General features: G+C 33.9%; 1 long non-coding RNA gene across 1 annotated transcript; it reads right to left on the reverse strand.

Annotated features, from left to right (window-relative positions):
• Positions 1 to 951: 951 nt before the first annotated feature.
• On the reverse strand, positions 952 to 3459 carry LOC149138038 (uncharacterized). The gene is made up of 2 exons (XR_016264296.1): positions 2416 to 3459; positions 952 to 1185 (listed from the first exon to the last, which is right to left on the reverse strand). It is a non-coding gene; the product is annotated as an uncharacterized LOC149138038 (long non-coding RNA).
• Between the last annotated feature and the right edge of the window lie 5321 nt (positions 3460 to 8780).

Raw genomic sequence — 8780 nt, forward strand, 5'->3', positions numbered from 1 at the left:
ATTTAATGCACATGGCATACATGCAGGGTCTGAAGATTTGCCTTGCCTACATGGTAAGCTCACAGCCATGAGTTTTCCATCTCCATTTCAGATACTCCATATCAATCCTTCCATTGTCTTGGAAATTAAAGGCTTCATCAACATAAGGACAGGAACCAGGCTGATAAAGAGGATATGAAGCATCCTTTACCCACTTCCCTAAAAAGATATTGCATAGTTTTTCCTCATTTCTGGTGCTCTCAGAACTGTTGATATCCACTAATTTGCTTGGCTTCAAGCTTTCTTCTTCTTCTAGAACCTTGACAACTGTTATGCTCAGTTGCGAGCTTCCTTTAGTCTTCTACTCTACATCAGATGGAAGAAGGGTTTCCTTGCAATGTTTAGCATGGTTCGCAGTAATTTCAAAGCCTAGTTGAGTAGATGGGGGCTCACAATACCTTCTCTCATTCACTTTGTTCTTGATAATTCCAGCTTTATGAACAGTGCTTGTATTCTGATCATCGGATGTAGCATCCAGATAAACATTTACTCTGGAGTTCAAACCTATTGTTCTCACCTTAAGGTTTCTAGGGTTTTCAAAAATGGAAATTAAAGAGGGGAAATCAAGCCAAAGTTCCTTGTGGGAGTCCGAATTAGGGTTCACTACATGTTCTTCTTTCCCAATAAAGAGACAGACGAATAGCAAAAAGAACAAAAAGACCCTGTTGGCAATAAAACAATTATCTTATTATTAAAATCAACCTCTAACAATAGGACCTCTTTGCAACAACTACTAAAAACTGAAAAGATAAATCAAGCAGGGAAAATAATAACAGAGATCACAATTTATGGGACCTCATTACAAAACAACTAGATAGGAAAGTAATATCACAGATGACAGGGTTTGATGTTTTCAGCTTTAGAACAAGATGCAAAATTTGAAAGACCACTTCAAAATGTCAATTTGAAATATGGATGGAAGCTTCCTGACAGTAAATTCTCTGTGAAATTGATGCTAATGTCTGGTGTCAAAAACTTCAGGTTGAGAACTCAACGCTCATGCAAATGCAATAAGTGAAGAAAATTCAACGGTTATTTCTACATTGTCCAACCTTGAGGACAAAATATTTACTTGAAGGATCAATTCCTTGAATGATTTCATCCTTCCAAATATCTTCTCCTCCAAAACTTTCTTGATGCCTTCAGCTACAAAAATAAAGATCGAACAATTTGTTGTGATTTAGACTAATTTTCAGTGGAGACTTTTGAAATTATATAATGTAAATTTGTACAAGGTAGAACAGTAATTTGTATTTGGAAAAATCATTACAATGCTAAAGTAAATATTCGATGTGACCTTCAAAGTAAATATTCGACATTACCTTCTAAGTTCACAGGATTTTCATCTTTAGATAACCCCTTGCCAATCTGTAAACTAGAACCCATCAAATAAAAAAAATTCTTATGATATGGACAGAGACTTTTCTGTAAAATACTTCCGTGACAACCACACACAAAGGAATATTTGTATATACAGTATGACTAAGAAATATTTGTATATACAATATTCAATTGTAGGTTTAAGTTGCAAAGCATAGAGGAAATTTCAATGGCAGGGTAGGATCAAAATCAAGCTAATCAAGGTGAACAGAGACTTGAAGTAATCATGTGGCATCCTCCATGTCTTGCATGGTTTTTTTGGGGAACATAGTAGTAAGGCGCGTGGCCTTCTTGTGGGGTCCACATGGCGCATGAAGGTCATAGTTTATAATTTTGGTTCGATACAAAACTTTTGTCACTTATGATGTTTGCATGGCTTATAGTTGCCTCACTATGAATTTCACTGTGAATTCCCTGGAACTATGCCGAGGAGGGACTTGCATCGCTCATGTGCACATAATTACATGAATCGGCAACCCCAAGGGTTAGCTATCAACCAAGTCCTGCAAAGAGAGGCCTGTAACCTGTAAACTTATGCCATCATCACCAAGTCCACCGAATTCCATTTACCATAAGCCAAGCCCACGAAGCATACCGCTAATATTACCACCATACAGAAGCCTACAGTTCATCAGGCAGTGGGCATTCTAGTTGTAGCGACTGATTGATCAACAGGGGGGAGTAGGGCAAGAGAATATACAAGGTGGAATTGAAGGTATGATTATGATGATCTCGATTTTGAAGAATCTGATATGTTTGGTAGCTGTGTAGGGTCGGCTACAGTCGTTGGTTGGGATCTCCGCTGCTTGGAGGCACTTCACATAACTTCCATTTATACCAGGGTTTCATGGACAATTGGTTGATGATACAAAGTTTTCTATAACAACAACTACGTATCCATCATTTTATCATCTACAAGTACATGAATAATAGAGAAGCAATGCTTCAATTTACACTTACAGGTTCTCTAGAAGCAATACTTCAAGTTACACTTACAGGTTATGTAGAGCTTGTATTCGTAGAGCTTATTTCTAGCAATCCTTTGAGTTCTAGCACTGACTTCTCTTCTTTAGCACTTCTTCTCCACTGCATCTCATTGAGTAGCCCCAATAGTAGTTGCTGTAGTGACAATCGTTCTAGGAGCAACAAAAGCTTCTAGGAAATTCCTGTTTCCAGCCCAGTCTAGTGTCCAAGCCAAGTAGTTAAGTAGCTAAGTAGCCAAGCAGCCAGCCAAGTCAAGTAGCAAAGAAAGGAAAAACTCATGTGATATCTAACCCTATATCATTGAGGAAATGGATCCTTAAGCAATACAGAGGCCCCATGTCGTGGTAGAATCCCCATCTTCTAGCAATTTACAGGAGCAATAAGGAATATGTTCCAATTGTTTGTGCTTCTTGGTGATTGATTTTGGTGATGAACGTTAAAGGTTACATATTGGACTAGATTGATTGGGTCTATTTCTGTCCAAAAAACTGGGTTGGGGTTTTAAGCCACTCTATTGCTAAATTGAGAATCAAATTTCCTATTTTTTGAAGGTCACCTCACTAGGGAAAATGACAAGTTGTCTCAGATACGGGTAAGCGCATCCCACACATCCTCTGTAGCGTAGCGCAGTTGAGTAGCCCGGTAACCAAGTCAAGAGATTCAGTTCCATGGCAGTTTTAGTCCTCTGTAGCGTAGCGCAGTTGAGTAGCCCGGTAACCAAGTCAAGAGTTTCATTTCCATGGCAGTTTTAGTTCCAGGGCAACAAAGCAAATTTCATATTTTTGAAGGTCGTCTCACTAGGGAAAATGAAAAGGCGCATCCCACACATCATCTGTAGCGTAGCGCAGTTAAGTAGCCCGGTAACCAAGTCAAGAGTTTCAGTTCCAAGGCAGCAAGTAATCGCAATAAGGTTGAACATCTAGATCTTACGTGGCACCGCCACCACACAACATATGCTGGCATCCACCACCTGTAATGCAGCTGCCGCTCCACTGCAACAACCTGCAACCATAGAAAAAACATAGCACAATTGAGTAGCCCAATAACCAAGTCAAGAGTTTCAGTTCCTGGGTAGCAAGTAACCACAATAAGGCCAAACATCTAGATCTTACACCCCCGCCACCACACAACATCTGCATGCATCCACCACCTGTAATGTAGCTACCGCTCCACTGCAACAACCTGCAACCATAGCAAAAACAAAATTCTGGCACCTAATAATACATAGCATTTAATAACCCAAACTAATGCTAACATTACTTGGCCACTCCAAAAAAATTCTAAAAATGAACTCACTAACTAAAATATAATATATAGTTCATACTCTTCCGCCTCGGGAAGAAGCCAAATAAATTCTAAAAATGAACTGATTAACTAAAATACAATATATAGTCTAGCCTCTTCTGCCTCAGGAAGAGGCCAAATAAGACGTTGAAATAGAATGAGCAAGGATAAATCTCAAAACAATGAAATATAAGAAAAAAACCTTTGCAAAATTGAATACAAAGGACTGGCAAATGCATCAAACTGATCACTATAGTCCCATGCCATATGGCAGGGACTAAAAAAACCTTTTCAAAACTGAATACAAAGTAATGACAAATACATCAAACCGATTACTATAGTTCCATGCCAGATGGCAGGGACTAATAAGTACATTTCCATGAGCAGATAATTCGAAGCTCATGTATTCCTCAACTTTCGTAGCCGTGGTGGTGGTGATGGGGAATACATCAAGCTATTTATTATGTACGATCCACCTTGAACTAAAGTTTATCATTACAAAACCATAAATCTTTTGAAAAAATTGTGTAGTACGAAGAAATTAATACTCCTATATCGTAGCTCTATATCACTGTGCGATGGGCAGTTAGATAATAAGTGTTATTATGTTTTTTATATTCAATTTAGAAATTATGCTCTAGAAAAAATTGCATAGAATATTATAACTTGTATTGGTTAATGTTAAATTAGTAGTGGCTAATAGGTCCTATAGTCTTTCTTTGGCAAGAACTAATAAATTAAGAATTCTACACATTTACAATTTTACTCCTACATAAATAATGATGGGAAGTAACTCCTGGTAAGTATATTTATTTACATATTATTTCTCTTTTTTTTAATGCAAATACTTACTTAAATTATGGTGGGAATTAATTGAAGTAATAATTTAAATAGTTATGTAAACTAATAACAATGTATATTTCGAATCTATAGTCCACTACTAAGAAATATATTTATAGCATACCAAATGTATTGCAAAATTGTTTACCCGCCAAATGTATTGTAGAACAATTTGTTTGTCATGTTGAACTTTGAATTTCTTTTATTTTGTATTATATTTTTTTGTACTTTACAATTATAGGATACTTATAATACTCAATATCAATCTAATGGTTTGCTTTTGTTTCATTTACATTAGCTAATAAAATATTTGTAACTATCCTATCTTAACTTTTTTAATAAAAATGATTAAAAATAAAATCACTTATACATATGTATTCTATAAATTATAAAATTAAATCAATGATTACAATTTATTTTAGAATATGGTTTCCGGAATTTAAATTTAATTATCAATTAAGTAACAGATGGATGGTAGTTATTTAACACAAATCCAAGGTTGAGATTTATTTCCAAAGTAGTTATGTCTTTTTTCTCTTCTAATTAATTTGGTTAATTAAAAATAATATCACATGAATAAAGAAAATCATATATGCATAACGAAATAGAATTTATTAAGGAATTTAGACTTCTGTGATCCATAACATTGTTAAGATAGTCTTCGGCAAAATCACATAACCAATCTTTTGTCGACGCGTTTCGAACCAACCAGTGTGGTTCATCGTCAGGACAAGTTGAAGAACCAATCCGGCTTAGCTAGATTAAATAGAGTGTGCAGAGACTCCAACAGCTATAATGCTAACGGCTAATTTGACCTAATGAACCTGGTCAAACTACTAAAATAGTTAATTAATATTTCTAGAAATAGGTAAATAAAGGAATTCATTTGTTAATTTAAAAATAAATAGATATATTATTAATATTATTTCAAATATTAAGAGAATCTATAGTATAATATTAATATTTTAATTATAATGGTCATTATATAATATATATTAAATGATTTATTATTATTCAATTATTATTTAAATACAAGTGAATGGTAATAAATCACTACTATTTTTATAATTTAGTTACATTAGGTAATTATGTAATAATTACTTAATGGTCCAATGGTAAGTTAGATTTTTATTATTTAGTTCTTTAAAATATATCAAATTCATTATTTAAATATAATGGTCATTAAAATAATAAGTTATATAAAATAATATATGTTTATTGAATACTCTATAACTACTAAATAATTTCTAATCCCAAACAAATTGTTAAAACATTATTATTCCTAGAGTTTTGTTATACTAGGTAAATGCCATAATTAAGGGTAAAGTCCAAGTTAATTCATAATAGTATAACCAATAATATTGGTAAATCAAAATTTATCCTTTAAACTTAAAGGTCAAATAATCAATATTAGTTCAATATTTTTTATTCAAAAAATATTAGAGGTAACTAAGTCCTTAGGTAAATAAATTATTACCTATAGGGTTGAATGTTTATTACTAAAAGTATAACTAAAATTATTGGTCTATCATAATTTATTTAGCCAAAAACCACACTCTAAATTGGCAAATGATTAGTTTGATCAAATAAAGTATAAGAGTTTATCATAAATGGACAATGTTTTCAAATTGTAGTTTTACTATTCAATAGAAAAATAATCTATTCACCTTAATGATGTTAGAATGAATTATATTTTTTTTAAATCCAAAGTTTTCCTTCAAACTTTATAATGTTAAAAAAAATTAAAAAATTAAACTAATTTAAATTTATCTTTAACTATGTCTTTAACTAGTCCATGGGGTCTTGGATAGACGGTGATTGAGTTCTTTGTTAAGGCACTCCTTGATGTGAAGTCACCGGTTCAATTCCCCATAGTGAGCAAGGTGATATATTGGACATGATGAAGATATAGTCCTGCTAAGATTACAAAAAAAAAAACCCAAGGGTTGGCTCAGTTGGTCAAGTTCCCGTAAAAAAAAACCAATGGGTAGATCCCTTTGGGTAATCTGCCTGGATTTTTCCCTTTGCGCTGATCTCCCTGGATTTTGCCATGAATGTAGTGCGTCAACCACCTTTAAAAAAACCTATATCTTTAACTTTATATCTAAAAAAGATTATTTTTTTTTCCAAATTTTACATTATAAATATTTAAGTTTTTTAAAATTTAATCCTTACCACACTTATTAAATTCTATATTAAATAAATCTAAAGCAATTAAATTTTAACTATTTATTATGTTTTAGGTTGATTTCACACTCAATCATCATTCATATACACATATATAGCATGACGTACTGAAATTTAAACATCTTTACCATATAAATGTTACATGACATGTTAGGTTGTGTGGAAAAACAAATAATTAGAGTAGTTTAATGCAGGTCACAATATTTTTAAGAAAATAGCGGAAATTAATCTAGCAGAAATTTTGGGAAATCTGAAGTTTCAGGATTTTGGATGTTCTGACAATTTTTGATAGGGCTAAAGTCATTTTAACAATCAAAAAACTATCAGCACTCTTATAATCAGATTAAAAAAAAAAAATCAGTTTTAACTAAAAATAATTTTCCAAATGAAATTGTCTAATTGTAACCTCGATAGACAATGCCATAAAATTTCAAATTATCAACTAATTTCAAATTATCAACCACATACTGGCAAGATAGTTGCTAACGCATATTCGTTCCTAAAAAGTAGAAGCCAAGCCAAAGCATGTAGAGGCCATGGAAATCCCATGTGAAGGCTTATTTTTGGAGGGCGCAAGTAGTAGTTGCATCAGTATGAATAAAGCAAGAAAGAGGGACGTGTAACACAATTCATATGGAGAATCCAATGTGGTATAATAAATTCCAACAAAAGGTCAAAGTTCAATAAAAAAACCTCGAAACCAGCAACTATGTTAAAACTCCTCACACAGACAAACCAAAACATGCCTATCGTGTTTTCTAAACGATGCAAGCAAGTTCTCTCTATTCGTTGTTTTTACGCCCTGATCGGAATATGAACATGCTGCTTTTCAGATTTTCTGTGTACCTTTTATTGGTATGCTATTGTTTATCATAGGTTAAGATGCTGCTTTTTAAGTTTTCTTTGTATTTGAAGCCCTAGCGGCCTATGCGCTTAAACAACGTGCATCAGTTCTTCATAGATGCGGCGGCCATTGCTGCAGCAGGGCATCGTCGTCATTCATTCATTCTTACGTGATTCCTTTTTCTAAAACGCCCCCCCTATTAGCCCATTCTGGAGACGACAAGAAACTGCTCAAGAAGGAGAGATGATCCATGGAAGAAGTTATGCCAATTGCAAGAGTTGTCAACATGACTGGTTGGACTGCAAACAGGGAATATAAAATATTATATTTTTCTAAGTATACACAGGTTGCAAGGTTATGTCAGTGTGGCATTTGATACTTGCAGTTTGCTAGTAATAACAGATTCTGAAAAACTTTTGAATACCTTGCTTGAATTCAGAGTTAACAAGAATGTCAATAGAGCTGGAGACATTTGGTAAAGGTAGGGAAGATAAAATTGTGAAGAGGGGAGATGAAGAGATTGCAACTGTGATTTGGCAGAGGAGATTGAGGTTCTTGTGTCTTCTGTTGTTGGGAAAGAAAGGGAAATTAGAAATCAACATATTTCCATTGAGACCATCCATACTTCCTGTAGGGACAAATGGATGGTTCAAATCCCAATCAGAACTCAACATATAACTTTCCAGCGACACTAGATAACAGTTACACACGAGACTGGTATTGTTCTTGCTGGAAGAAAGGAATCCTACATTGATGGAGGAAACCCACTCTCCAAATAACATTCCAAAATACTAGAACAAGACCTAGATTTCATTTGAACTAAGGCATGAGCGAAATTCCTAAGCTTCAAACAAATCCCACAAAAGCAAGCAAGACCAAAAATCCAATTTGTTTGGATTCCACTACAAAAAACTTGAATTACCTAATAAATCCAACCAGGAATTAAGTTAGAGTGTGAGCTTTCCCTAAAACATATAGGACCCACAAATTAAAGCCTCTATGTCTTCGAGAAGGAATAAGCTTGTAATCCCAAAAGCTAGACCCAAATTCAAAGCTCGATTTCAACCACAAATTGTAAAGATTAATGATGACATATATGAATTCATTAAGGTGAACTTGTACTCCAGGGAAAAGTGTTATGAGCCTTCTAACCAACTTCATTACACAACCATGATGCTTTGTCAATGATCCCAATTGCATTACTGAAATAATTCTCCTTGGC

The sequence above is a fragment of the Pinus tabuliformis genome, chromosome X (assembly GCF_031772625.1).
Source record: "Pinus tabuliformis cultivar Carrire ecotype Pingquan chromosome X, CPIR1, whole genome shotgun sequence".
NCBI lineage: Eukaryota > Viridiplantae > Streptophyta > Pinopsida > Pinales > Pinaceae > Pinus > Pinus tabuliformis.